Genomic DNA, 15,283 nt, shown 5'->3' with positions numbered 1-15,283 from the left:
ATTAACTTCTTCTTTATTTCCTTATATTCTTTGAGGACTTGGGCATCTGGCTTGTTTTCTCCCTTCTACCCAAAGTCCTCCCCTTCACCTGCTAGCCAATCATAGTGCTCTGTGGTTGGATGGGCCAAGTAACGCTCTAGCTTCACGGTGCCCTGACCAGCTAGTGCTCTTCTCCTCCATGCTACTCCTGCAGCAGAATTGTTCCACTGGATGTTGGATTTGGTCATTTCCCAGAATTACTCCACTGAAAATATAAAATTCTATTATTTTAGTCTCTGTCCTCAACTTCGGGTGGTTCAAGCTTTCTCACTACCTTAATCCTTTTGTAATCACCCTTTAGATCCATAACCCCTCCATTTTTTCCCAAAACATTATTATTTTAAAAGTAATATGTATTGTAAAAGATTTGCTTCATAACATAAACCTACAACCTAGAGAGTATAAGGCTCTTGTAATCCTATCACTCTGAGATAACCACTGCTAAGAATTTAGTGTAAGTATTCCAGAATTTTGCCTATGTATATATTTTTATATAATTTTTGTAATACTAGGCACAAACTACCTTTTTTTGGAAAGATTTTATTTATTTATTTATTCAACAGAGAAAGAGACAGCCAGCGAGAGAGGGGACACAAGCAGGGGGAGTGAAAGAGGAAGAAGCAGGTTCCTAGTTGAGGAGCCTGATGTGGGGCTAGATCCCAGGACACTGGGATCATGCCCTGAGCCGAAGGCAGCCACTTAACAACTGAGCCACCCAGGCGCCCCACAAACTACATTTTATACACTATTTGCAACTTCCTTTTTTACATATTACTTTGGACATTTTTATCATTTTACTACATATAGCATCAATGCATTACTTTTTAAATTTTAATTTAATTTTTTAAAATTGAGATGTGATTGACATGTAACATTATATTAGTTTCAGGCATACAATATAATGATCCCATATTTGTGTGTATTGCAAAATGATCACCACACTAGTTAACATCTGTCATCATACATAGTCACAACATTTTTTTCTTGTGATAAGAATTTTTTTTTAAAGATTTTATTTATTTATTCGATAGAGATAGAGACAGCCAGCGAGGGAGGGAACACAAGCAGGGGGAGTGGGAGAGGAAGAAGCAGGCTCCTAGTGGAAGAGCCTGACGTGGGGCTCGATCCCATAATGCCGGGATCACGCCCTGAGCTGAAGGCAGACGCTTAACCGCTGTGCCACCCAGGCGCCCCGTGATAAGAATTTTTAAGCTTTACTCTCAGCAGCTTTCAAACATGCAATACAGTATTTTTATTAACTATAGTACCATGCTGTACAGTACATCCCAATGATTTATTTGTTTTATAACTGGGTGTTTGTATTTTTTGACCCCCTTCACCCATTTTACCCACCCCCTATTCCCTACCTCTGGCAAACACCAGCAGTTCTCTGTATCAGTGAGCTTCGTTGTTTTGTTTAAGATTCCCCATACAAATGAGATTATATGGTTTTTGTCTCTCTGTTTGACTTGTTTCTCTTAGCATAATGCCCTCAAAGTCCATCCATGTTGTCACAGATGGGAAGATTTTTGACACAGATGGCAAAATTTCATTTCATGGCTCAATAATATTCCATTGTGTATGTATCCAACGACTTCTTTATACATTTTCCATCAGTGGACACTTAGGTTGTTTCCGTATCTTAGCTATTGTAAATAATGCTGCAATGAACATGGGCGTGCATATATCTTTTCAAGTTAGTGTTTTCATTTTCTTCAGATAAAGACCCAGAATTGGAATTGCTGGATCATGTCATAGTTCTATTTTTAATTTTTTGAGAACCTCCATACTATTTGCCATAGTGGCTGCACAAATTTACATTCCTATCAATAGTGCACGAGGGCTGCCATTTCTCCACATCCTCGCCAACACTTGTTATCTCTTGTCCTCCCCCCCCCACCTTGTCTTTGTGGTAGTAGCCATTCTAACAGACATGAGGTGGCATCTCATTGTAATTTTGATTTGCATTTCCCTAATGATTAGTGATGTTAAGCTTCTTTTCATGTACCTACTGGCCATCTGTCTGTATGTCTTTTTTGGAAAAATGTCTATTCAGAATCATCTGCCCATTTTTTAAATTAGATTTTTTTTTTACTATTGAGCTTTATGAGTTCTTTATATATATTTTGGATATTAACCCCTGTCAGATATATGATCTGCAAATATTTTCTCCTATTCAGTAGGTCACCTTTTCATTTTGTTGATGGCTTCCTTTTCTGTGCAGAAGCTTTTTTTTTTAGTTTATATGTTTATTTATGCTTTTGTTGCCTTTACTTTTGGTGTCAAATCCGAAAAATCTTTGCCAAGACCAGTATCATGGAACTTACTGCCAATGTTTTCTTCTAGGAATTTTATGGTTTCAGCTCTTACACTCAAGTCTTTAATCCATTTTGAGTGATTTTGTGTAAGAAAGTGGTCCAGTTTCATTCTTCTGCATGTGGCTGCTCAGTTTTCCCAGCACCATTTATTGAACAGACTGTCCTTTCCCCATTATATGTTCTTGGCTCCTATGTCATAAATTAATTGACCATATGTGTGTGAGTTTATTTCTGGGCTCTCTAATCTGTTACATTGATCTATGTTTGTTTTTATGCCCATACCATACTGTTTTGATTGCTATAGCTTTATGACATAGTTTGAAATCAGGGAGTGTGATGCCTCCAGATTTCCTCCTTTCTCGAGATTGTTTTCGCTATTTGGGTTCTTAAGCCATTCATTTAAAAAATACTTTTATTTATCTATTTTGACAAATAAAAATTCTATATATTTAAGATGTATGATGTGATGTTTTGACATATGTACACATTGTGAAATGATTACAATTAAATTAACATACCTTCCATAGTTACCTTTTTGTGTGTGATAAGAACACTTGAGATCTACTCTCTTAGCAAATTTCAAGTATATAATACATTATTAACTACATTTGCCACACTGTACATTAGGTTTTCAGAATTTAATTCGTCTTGTAACTGAAAGTTTATATCCTTTGATCAATATCTTCTCTTTTCTCTCATCTCCCAACCTCTGGTAACCACCATTTTTTCTGATTCTATGCCAACTAATTCACTTTAACAGCTGCATAATGTTCCATTGTATACATGGCCCATTGTTTACTTACCCAAACCTACCAATAGGGATTTGTTTTGTTCTAATGTTTATCACAAATACTACTATGTTCTTTGTACACCTATCTATGTGCTTCTGTGAATATTTCTGTAGGATACATTTTTATTTTTTATTTATTTTTAATTTTTTTTAAAGATTTTATTTATTTATTTGACAGAGAGAGAGAGAGCCAGCGAGAGAGGGAACACAAGCAGGGGGAGTGGGAGAGGAAGAAGCAGGCTCCCAGTGGAGGAGCTGATGTGGGGCTCGATCCCAGGACTCCGGGATCACGCCCTGAGCCGAAGGCAGACGCTTAATGACTGAGCCACCCAGGCGCCCCAGGATACATTTTTAGAAATGTATTGCTGTGATAAATGGTATGCACATTTAGAATTTTAATAATACAGTCAAATAGCCTTCTAGATTCTACTAATTTATACTCTTACCAATAAGGTATGAAACTATGTTTTCCCCCATAGACTTGCCAATTTTGGGTATTATTAATCTTTTTTCATTCTTAGCTATGTGATAGGTGAGACATTTCTTATTCCTTATTTCATGCTGTTTTATAATCCTTTTTGTTTACACTCAGCAGTACATTCTGGACACTTTTCTCTATCAATGAACATAGATTATGTTGTCATTTTAAAGGGCTGTGTAGCATTCCATTGTATGGATGGAACACTCTTTTTCTCTTAATGGACATTTAGGTTGTTTTCAGTTTCTTGCTACTATTAGTGCTTGTGATGAACACTCTTACCCATGCATCTTTTTTGCGTCGTTTGGTTCTCTCCTTAAAGTAAAATATATTACTTGTTAATGGATTTGTTAGCCAATGTTTACTTCAAAATCTATAGCTTGTAAAGAACAGTTTTTATGTAATGCTTCTTTTGCTCAGCATAACGTTTTTGAGATTTATCCATGTTTTTGTGCATATCAAGTTTTTTCCTTTTCATTGCTGAATAGTATTCCACTGCATGAATATACCACAGTTTATCCTTTCTGTTATTGAACATTTGGATTGTGTGTGTTTTTGGCTATTATGACTAAAGCTGCAATGAGCATTCTAGTACAAGTCTTTTTGTGAACATATACTCTCATTTTTCTTTTTGGTAAATACCTAGAAGTGGAATTTCTAGACATTCAGGGTAGATATATATTTCAATTTATAAGAAACTTCCAAGCAATTCTCTAAAACATTTGTACCATTTTATATTCAAATCAGCAATGTATGAGAATTTCATTTGCTCTTCATCTTCTCCAACACTTGGTTATGGTCAATCTTTAAAATTTTAGCCATTCTGGTGTGTAGTAGTATCTCATTGTAGTTTTATTAGGCATTTTCCTGATGACTAATGATGTCATGTACTTCATGTGTTTATTGACCATTCATACATTCTTCTTTGTGAAATATCTATTCAAATCTTTTCCCCATCTTTAAATTGAATTGTCAGTCTTTTTTTGTTATTAAATTGTCAGAGTTCTTTATATATTCTGGTTATAAGTCCTTTGTCAGATATATGCTTTGCAAATATTTTCTCCCAGTCTGTCATTTTGCCTGTTCATTTTTTTAATGGAGATTTTTGATGAACAGCTTTTTTAATTTAGTGAAATTAACTTCTTTTTTCTTTTATGGTTACTACTTTCTGTGTTCTTTTATGTTGTCAGCTCTAATATTTGACAACCCTTTATATTTGAAAACAGTAGTCATTGGTTTCCTCTGCTAAGTCTTGCTTTCTTTGTGCTGTATATCTGCAGTTCCTTTCCTGCCATCATTCTCCTGGTAGAGTTTTAAGGTCTACTCATCATTCTGGTCATTCTGTTCTGTTCATACTTCAGTTCATTAATATCTCTCTTTAAAGATTGGCATCTAGAATGAAATGTAGTATTTCAGGTGCATGTTCTGATCAGTATAGAGGAGTGGGTCAATGACTTTCTTTGTTTTAGACCCTATACTACTACTCATGCAGGCCAAGATTAAGTTACTTTTTTTTTTTTTTAAGATTTTATTTATTTATTTGACAGAGAGAGAGAGACAGGCAGCGAGAGAGGGAACACAAGCAGGGGTAGTGGGAGAGGAAGAAGCAGGCTCCCAGCGGAGGAGCCTGATGTGGGGCTCGATCCCAGAATGCCGGGTTCATGCCCTGAGCCGAAGGCAGACGCTTAACGACTGAGCCACCCAGGTGCCCCTACTTTTTTTTTTTTGACTGCTATACCAATCACTCTGTTGACTTATGCTGAGCCTCTAGTTAGTTGAAATCTGTAAGACTTTAACTCTGCGGCTTTGTTCATCCATTTGGTACTTGCGCAATTGTGTTTTAGGATCTAGTACAAGTCTTGATCTCTTTCTTTTCAACTTGTTCAATTTAGCCTATGATTCCTGCTTGTCAAGCTGATTTTGAATCTCGAAGACCATCCAGTATACTAGCTATCTTTTCCAGTTTGTCATTTGCAAATTTGATTAGTATGCCATTAGTGTCTTCATACAAGTAACTATGTAAAAATATCAAGAATACCTGGGTTGCTCAGTCAGTTAAGCGTCTGCCTTCAGCTCAGGTCATGATCCCAGGGTCCTGGGATCGAGTCCCACATCAGGCTCCCTGCTCAGCGGGGAGCCTGCTTCTCCTTCTGCCTGCTGCTCTCCCTGCTTGTGCTTGCACGTGCTCTCTCTCTCTGACAAATAAATAAATAAATAATAATCTTTAAATTAAAAAAAATAACAAGGGCAGGGTAGGGCACCTGGGTGGCTCAATCAGTTGGTCATCTGCCTTTGGCTCAGGTCATGATCGCAGGTCCCTGGGGTCGAGCCCTACATCAGGCTCCCTGCTCAGTGGTGAGCCTGCTTCTCCCTCTGCCACTCCACCTGCTTGTGCTCTTGCACACTTTCTCTCAAATAAATAGATAAAATATTGAAAAAAATAGTTATCCTCATATTATATATTAAAAAAAGAAGGGCAGGTTAGAGCTCAAATCTTTTCAGCCTGACTTGAGACTTTCTCTCATGTCTAAGTCAATCCACCAAATAAGGGTTGCTGCTATTCAGCTACCTTCAGCTGCTGTTGTATATAGGATCTGAACAAACAGACCTGTCACAATACAAAAAATGGATCCAATTGCTAGTTTTTTCGTAGGGTCAGTGCTTCAAGATCATAGAAAGTCTTGTTTATTGTAAAATGGGGATCTTTCACAAAGTCCAAACTTATTCTTGAGTGAAAATTGGCCAGTCTTTCTCAGTCTATGTCCTTCTTGGTGCCAGAGGCAAAGAGAAATGTTTCAGAGACCCTAGGCTATTCTACCTTCATCATAGAACCTTCTTTGAATCTAAGGAACTTTAGGGGTCAACTAGTTCAAGCTTCAAAAATCTGTCTGACAAAACCTCCTATTAATGTGCCCTTCTTTTTAAATCTGCTATATCAGTCAGCAAATACTTATACACCTTATTAAAAAGGAAGAAAGGTGCCTTATAGAAGGGTGCTCTCTGAATTGCAAATAAGGATTGGAAAAGGTCATTGTCTTAAAATGAAGTAAAATTAAATGTAATGGATAAAAGTAGCTTTTGGAAAGCATACATGTACAGAATTAACCTACCCTAAGAAGGAGCTTCTAAGTTTTCTTTTAATGAGACTAGGTTATTTTTCAAGTTTTCATCAAAGACCAAAGAGTGTAGTCTCAGGAAGAAGAGAATGAGATGTAATAATGCAAAGAAATCCTAATTTATTCAATGGCCTTACAACTTCATCTGAGATAGTGTTCTGTGAATAGAAGGGTGAAGGGTGGGGCGCCTGGGTGGCTCAGTCGTTAAGCGTCTGCCTTCAGCTCAGGGCCTGATCCCAGGGTCCTGGGATCGAGCCCCACATCAGACTCCTCCACTGGGAGCCTGCTTCTTTCTCTTCCACTCCCCCTGCTTGTGTTCCCTGTCTCGCTGGCTGTCTCTCTCTCTGTCAAATAAATAAATAAAAATCTTAAAAAAAAAAGAAGGGTGAAGGGTTGTTATCTGCAAGGAGCCTGGAAAGGGAAAGAATGATATGTTGTTTCTTTAGTCTTTTCTGGGGGTTCTTATTGTTGTTTATTTTTAATTACATAGGTAATATGTGAACACTTCTTAAAAATATTAAAACATTACAAGTAAGAATAAGTTTCCTTTCACCAATTCTCTTACCTCCCATTCTGGTTAGGTAGGATTTTTATAGAAATATCTTGAGTAGAGAAAGAGAGTTTATCAGGTTTGTATAATTTGGTGGGCATATATCCTTTACGGATATAAACTCCTCTTGTTTTGGGGTGCCTAGGTGACTCAGTTGTTATGCGTCTGCCTTAGGCCCAGGGCGTGATTCCGGAGTCCTGGGATCCAGCCCCATATCGTGCTCCCTGCCCTGCTGGGAGCCTGCTTCTTCCTCTCCCACTCCCCCTGCTTGTGTTCCCTCTCTCGCTGGCTGTCTCTCTCTGTCAAAGAAAAAAAAAAAGATAAACTCCTCTTATTTTAAAAGGGTGCTTATGGGTGCATGGGTGAAGGGTCCAACTGGATTTCGGCTCAGGTCGTGATCTCAAGGTTGTGAGATTGAGCCCCATGTGGGCCCGGAGCCTGCTTAGGATTCTCTCTCTCCCTTTCCTTCTGTCCCTCCCTCCCCTCTACCTGCGTGCGCTCTCTCTCTTTCAAAAAAAAAAAAATGTGTTCACAAATTAAGTTCACAAATGAACCTTTTATTTTTTGAAAGACATTTATTTGAGAGAGAGCGAGTGCACAAGCAGGGGAGGGCAGAGGAAGAGGGAGAAATGGGCTTCCTGCTGAGCAGGGAGCCTGACATTGGACTGGATCCCGGGACCCCGGAGTCATGACCTGAGCTGAAGGCAGACACTTAACCAACTGAGCCACCCACGTGCCCCAAATCAACCTTTTAATATATAGTCTGGCCCACTGAATATGCCGTCTCCCCTAGAGAGACTGCCCTGTACAGATGATCGTGTCCTGGTTTTTGAAATAAACTTGTTTCCCTTTATAAATCAATACACTGGCATATAATCCAGCTAATTGTCAGATTGGCTAGTTTGACTTGCTGAGCACCATACCCTTGACCATTGTGATGCTTGACCACAAAGACACTGCCTACCTAAGAGGTTGTTCTTCTGTAGTCAACAGTTAAGCCTCCTCATCTTAAACAGCTCCTTGACTTCTGTACTTGTAGTGGGGATAGAAAAAAAATTCTTTTTAAATCCTCAGGAGGAGCCTACAGTTTTGCTGAGAAGACTAGACATGCATGTGAGGCATTTCTTGAAGAATGAGGGGTTAATTGGACAGGGTTAATTGTTAACCCAATTAATTGGACAGCACAGATGAATGCTATATAATTATTTTAAAGATTTATTTTATTTTAGAGAGAGAGAGAGAGCATGTGTGAGTGGGGGAAGGGGCAGAGGAAGAGAATCTTTAAGCGGACTCCCCACTTAGTGCAGAGCCCGATGCAGGGCTCGATCCCACGACCCATGAAATCGTGACCCGAGCTGAAATCAAGAGTCGGATGCTCAACTGATTGAGCCACTCAAGTGCCCCAAGTGCTATCTATACAAATTCATATTCTCCTTCATTCCGTTATTTCATCTTCTTCCCCTTCATATAGTCTTGGCCCCCGGTGGGCATGCGCTTGGGTATGGGCCCTCACCTCCTACTCTTGAATGCACCGATCTGGCTTCTCTTCTTCTGTTGGCCTGGGATTGCTAGGGGTGGAAGATAAGAGGCTCCAGGGATATGTGTTAGGCTTTGCTGTTTTTTTATTAGGGTCATCTTACCCATTCTCATGGCTTCACCTGTTTACTGTATATTCCCCTCACACAAATGTATGTCCAACCCAGACCTCTCTCCTGAGCTTCAGACTCTGTGTATGTATCTGCCTATGTGCATAGGAACCTCAAATTCACCATTTCCCCATATTGAGCTCATTCTTCCCCTCTCTCTCTAAACCTGTGCCTCCTCTTGTGTGTGTGGTTTTTTCAATCTTCCTGAATGGCACCACTGTCAACTCAGTTGCCCAAGCCTGAAACCTTCATATCACCCTTCCTCTAGTTATTCTACCACCAAATCCTTTCGGGACTATATGCATTGAATCCTTCTACTTCTCTCTATTCCTACTGCCGCCACCCTAATCCAGGCCACCATCACCTCTCACCTGAACTATTGCACTGTCTCCTAATTCGTCTACCTGCCCTATTCTCTCCTACCCCCAAATCATTCCCCATACCACAGCCAGGAAACACTTTCTAAAACACACCCTTTGGTGGCTTCCTAGTCCCATTAAAAGAAAGTCCAAATTTCTTTGCATAGCTTACAAGGTCCTAAGTCTTGCTCCTGCCTCGGCTGCATTTACCCAAACTCTCCATCTTAAACTCTGTATCTCATTCTAAACTCTGTTTTCCATTCTTGGAGAATGCTGCACTCTTTTCCTCTTAAATCTGAACCTGCACACAGGCTATTCCAGTGTCTGGGTGTTCCACGTTTAGTGATGCGATTGAGTGGCGAGTACAGATTGGTGACCTCTTAGTTCATCCATTGTAAAGTCCCTTCCTTATTCGTCTTTCTCCTATTGGTTTTAGCGCCATTGATGAGCATCGTTTGGATCAGCTCTTTCATAAGGGGTTTCAAACTGGTGCTTTTTCTAGCCTGTGCTTCCTTCCACAGCCATTAGCTGCAATTCTTTTGTAAAGAATTTTCTTATTGACTAGATCTATTTGGTACTCTAAAATATAGTTTGTAAATGATTGGAAAGGTAAATGTTTCATTCTTTTGTGATTGTATGTTTTAAGTTTATTTAAATTAGCAATTTGGAGTTTTGGACAATTTTATCAGAGAAACCATTTATAAGTGGTAGTTATAGTTCCAGAATAGCAGATAAAGGCCTACTTAACCCACAGCAAAAATGAAACATTACACATAAGCAATGAAACGTAGACAATATTTTTGTAATATTAGCTATTAAAATACAATTGAATACGTTTTTAAAGTTTAACTGAAGTGCTAGTACTTGAGAGAAAGGCAGTCTTGATTAGAGAAAGAAAAGGTAGATGGATACTTAATGGTGGTTTGAAAGGATGTGCTGAGAGCTTTTAGGATTTGATGGTATTTGTTCTTACGTCTAACATCACTACGGATTTAAGCTATTTCCATGTCTGTGACCGATGTAATACCAGCACTGCTCTTGCACTTAGCAACCAGGGCCCACAACCAGAGCAAATTTTCCACCTGAAAATGGAGAGAGGCACATTGTCCAGTATGCCAAGAATTAATGGGGAATTAGGTGGATGTGAGGGAATGAAATTGAGCTGAGAGTGGCAAAAGAGAAAGGACTTCAGTGCCAGGACTGTAAGGTCTCAGGAGAGACCAGGGCCAGGACTAGGGTGAGACAAATGAGGGGCTTGTGGTGCCCATCCTACACTTGCTTGAACCTGACAGTGAGCGCCTCCTTAAATGTTGTGCCCTACGACGGTGACTCTGAGGTCTGTCAGAGGGAAAGAGAACAGCAAGAGCCACGGAAGGACTAGATATTAAGGCTCTAGGAATCCCAGCAACAGGGGTCCTGGGTACAGGAGTTCAAACCTAAGCAAAGACTAAAGGTTGCGGATCGGAACCCAGACAGTATGTGCTAGGAGAATAAGGTTCAAACACCAAAGTAGATTAAATATTGGAGGTCAAGAAAGGCCTCACAGAGGAGACCTGTGTTGGAATCAATAAGCTCTTCTCAGGCCGGAAAGGTGTGGGAAGAAGTGTGCTAATAAAGACAGAGGAAACAGTAGATGCGGAAGCATGGAGGTGTGAAATAGTTTAGTGGCTGGACTTGAGGGAGCAGTAAGTGATGAGATTGGTGGCCATGTTATGGAGGGCTTTATAGACCCTGTTGTAGATTTGAACTTTGTGGCTGTGAACCTGGGGAACCACTGAAAGGTTTTTATGCTTGGAAGTGACATGGTCAGATTTGTGAATTTAAAAAATCATTAAGTATTTTCAAATGTACTCATAAGTAAAGCAAATAGTGAAAATGAACCCTCATATACCCATTAACCACATTCAATAATTATCAAGATTTAGCTGATTGTGTTTCAGCTATCTCTTTTTTCACTTTTTCTGTCCTTTCTTTCTTTTTAAAAATTTATTGGGGGCACCTGGGTGGCTCAGCCAGTTAGGCATCTGCCTTCAGCTCAGGTCGTGATCTTGGGGTCCTGGGATCCAGCCCTGTGTCAGGCTCCCTGCTCATCGGGGAGTCTGCTTCTCCCTCTCCCTCTGCCCCTCCCCCTGCTGTCTCTCTCTGTCTCTCTCATATAAATACATAAAATATTTTTTAAAAATTTGCTGAAGTATTTTAAAGCCAACCCCAGACATCATGTTATTTCATCCCTGCTCATTTCATAGGCATGTCTCAAAGGACATTTTCTCATGTAACCATGCTATCATGCTATCTTACAAGATTAATAATTCCTTAATAGAATCTAATACCCCAGTTCATTGTAAAAGTTACCAGAGTATCTTAAAAGATTGTCTAACAGTTGGTTTGTTCATATAAGGATCCAAGCAATGTCCATACATTACATTTGGTTATGATCTCGTTTTTCCCCCAGTTTCATTTATTTTTTTTTAAAGATTTTATTTATTTATTTGACAGAGAGAGAGAGTGAGAGAACACAAGTAGGGGGAACAGCAGGCAGAGGCAGAAGCAGGCTCCTGGCTGAGCAAGGAGCCCGATGTGGGACTCGATTCCAGGACCTTGGGATCATGACCTGAGCTGAAGGCAGACTGAGTGAGCCACCCAGGCGCCCCTTCCCCAGCTTTATTGAGGTTGCTATCGACTAAATGTTTATGTCCCCCACACATTCATATGTTGAAACCTAACCCCCTCCCCGTAATGGTAATAAGAGGTGGGGCTTTTGGGAGGGCATTAGATCATGACGATGGACCCCTCATGAACGGGATTCGTGCTCTTACAAGAGACCCCAGAGAGATCTCTTACCCATTCCACCATGTGAGGACACAGCAAAAAGAGAGTTGGGGTGCCTGGATGGCTCAGTCGGTTAAGCGTTTATCTTCGGCTTGGGTCATGATCTCAGGGTCCTGGGATCGAGTCCCGCATCGGGCTCTCTACTCAGCAGCAAGTCTGCTTCTCCCTCTCCCTCTGTGATCTCTCTTGCTCAAATAAATAAATAAAACCTTTAAAAAAGAGAGAGAAAGAGAGAGAGAGAGCTATGAACCAGGAAGCAGGCTTTCACCAGACACTTAATTTGCCAGTGCCCTGATCTTGGAATTCCTTGCCTCTAAAACAGTGAGACATAAATTTCTGTTGTTTATAAGCCACCTAATGTATAGTATTTTGTTATAGCAGCCCGGACAGACTAAAACAAAGTATAATTGACAATTCAGACTCATATGTATTTAAGGTATGTAACATGGTGATTTGATATATTTGTGAAATATTCTCCACAATCAAAGGGGAGAGGGGTAATGGGGGAAAAGTTGGTCAAGGGGTACAGTTTCAGTTATGCAAGATGGTTATTATCTCTTAAGTCTTTCTTAATATAAAGCAGTCTGCACCTCACTTTCTCTTTTTCAAGCCACTGGCTTATTGCAGAAAGTGGGTCAGTTGTCCTATAGAAAATCCCACATTGTAGATTTGCCTATTTGCTTTCTTCTGCTGTCGTTTACTTTGTTCCTCTGTACTCCGTATTTGTCTATAATGGACGTTAGCTTTAGAAGCTTGATGATGCTCAGATTCAACTTTTTTTTTTTTGTCAAGAATACTTCACAGAGGTTGCTGTGTAATTCACGTTGAATCACATCTGGAGGCACACGTTTATTAATGAACAGGTGATACCTGATTCCTTCATTATGCTGTTTCCCGTCAAACTTTTATCTAATGGTCTATTCCATTGATGATTATTGGCAAAATTAACTATTTTACTAGGAGTTTCAAAATGGTGGTTTCCTAATTTTATCTTCTACTTAAGTTTCTGAAAGGAAACTTTCTGTCATCAACTATGGCTATTGGATTACCTTTAAAGGGAAGGCAGGAGAAATGCTTAATTCTTGATCTTGGACTTGATTGGCAATTTTCGGAATAAAGGGTTGGTGCCCTAGTTATTTTCAGTGATACCTAATGAATTGTGTTTGTTCTCCATCATTACAAGCTCATGTTTTTTTTTAATGTATTCAATGGGTTTCAATTGATTGCATTCGTTATTCTTGTCAAAGCTCAAATCATCCTATAGTTTACCAGAGCTTTGCCTCCTGTATCCCTCTGATACTACTCATTAGGGTTCCATACTTGCTTGATTTCTGGCACAAAACTTACATGTATATTTCTTGCCCTAAACCTGCCATTTCTCTAAGAAGCACTAGTTTATTTATATCTTCTTTTTTTAGCAACAGCTTTATTGAGGTATAATTTACATAAAAATTCATGTATCTAAAGTATACAATTCAATGATTTTTTAATAAATTTATATAATTGTACAACCATGACCACACCCAATTTTGGAATATTTCCATCAGGCTATGAGATCTCTTAAACCCTTTCAGTCATTCCCCTTTCTCACCCCTAACTCCAAGCAACCACAAATCTGCTTTATGTCTCTATTGACTTGTATTTTCTAGAGATTTTATATGAGTGGAATCATACGCTATTTAGCCTTTTGCATCTGGATGCTTTCAGTTAGTGTTAGTTTTTTTTTATTGAGATGTAATTCACATACCATAAAGCCCACCATTTTAAAGTATATAGCTCATTATTTTTTTAGTATATTCACAAGGTTATACAACTGTGACCATTATCTAATTCCAGAACATTTGTTTCACACCAAAAGGGAACTCCGTACTGGTGAGCAGTCACTTTCCACTTCCCCTTCCACTTGGCCCCTGGCGACCAATAATCTTTATGTCTCTGTGAATTTGCCCACTCTGGATAGTTCATAGAAATGGCATCATACAATATGTGGCTTTTTGCCATGGCTTCTTTCACTTAGCATAGTGTTTTCAAGGTTCGTCCATGTTGTAGCACCTATCAATACTTACTTCATTCCTTTTTATGTCTGAATAGTATTCCATTGTATGAATGCACTAGGAGGGGCTGTTATAAACAAAAAGTCCATTGGTGTAAACTGGGAGTTTGAAGTGTAGTGGCTTTTCATTGTCTGAGTTGTAATGGTCTCTCATTGCCCGGGCTGTTGCTGGGCAAGGTGAAAATCTTCCTCCATCCTGCTGGGATAGTAAAGTAAGTTTCTTACCCTTAGGTCTGCAAAGGGGTACAAGGAGTGGTGTGGCATGAGAGCTCCCCCTTCTGGCTTCCCAACATCTTTTTATTTTGTTTTATTCCATTTTAAAAAATAAAATATGGAATGCTCGGGGCGCCTGCGTGGCTCAGTCGTTAAGCGTCTGCCTTCAGCTCAGAGCGTGATCCCAGAGTCCTGGGATTGAGCCCCATATCGGTCTCCTCCACTGGGAGCCTGCTTCTTCCTCTCCCACTCCCCCTGCCTGTGTTCCCTCTCTCGCCGGCTGTCTCTCTCTCTTTTTTATAAATAAATAAAATCTTTAAAAAATAAAATAAAATAAAATATGGAACGCTTCATAAATTTGTATGTCTTCCTTGGGTGGGGGCCCATGCTCATCTTCTCTGTATTGTTCTAAGTTCTAGTATATGTGCTGCCGAAGTGAGCACACATGACTGCATTTTAAATGAGGTTTCCTTTATTCAGTTTCCTGGTACCTTATCTCGTTTATCAGTTTATGGACGTTTAGAGTTGTTTCCACTTTTTGGGTCATTTATGGTTACTTTTACAGTTCCTTTTGAGGAACTGTTACACTGTTTTCCAAAGTAGTCACACCATTTTTACAAACCCGCCAGCAGTTTTCTCCCCATCCTTGATAACACTTGTGTGTTGTCTTTTTTTTTTTTTAATCATAGCCATCCTAGTGGGTGCAGCCACTCTGGAACACAGTCAGCAGGTCCTCAAAAGGTTAAGCTCAGATTCTGATACCACCCCCCAGAGGCTGTTGTTTATTCTTTCTTTCTTTCTTTCTTTCTTTCTTTCTTTCTTTCTTTCTTTCTTTCTTTCTTTCTTTTTTTTTTTTTAATGGCCTGCCTGGACTAATTCTGTAGAGTCTGTC

At 39.5% G+C, this 15,283-nt stretch overlaps 1 non-coding gene across 1 annotated transcript; it reads right to left on the bottom strand.

Moving 5' to 3' along the window:
• Positions 1 to 14,725: 14,725 nt before the first annotated feature.
• On the bottom strand, positions 14,726 to 14,834 carry LOC113245661 (U6 spliceosomal RNA). Its single transcript, XR_003312766.1, has one exon. It is a non-coding gene; the product is annotated as a U6 spliceosomal RNA (small nuclear RNA).
• Positions 14,835 to 15,283: the final 449 nt, after the last annotated feature.

This window comes from Ursus arctos, chromosome X, assembly GCF_023065955.2.
Source record: "Ursus arctos isolate Adak ecotype North America chromosome X, UrsArc2.0, whole genome shotgun sequence".
Lineage (NCBI taxonomy): Eukaryota > Metazoa > Chordata > Mammalia > Carnivora > Ursidae > Ursus > Ursus arctos.
This window is presented reverse-complemented; position numbering and strand designations above follow the sequence as displayed.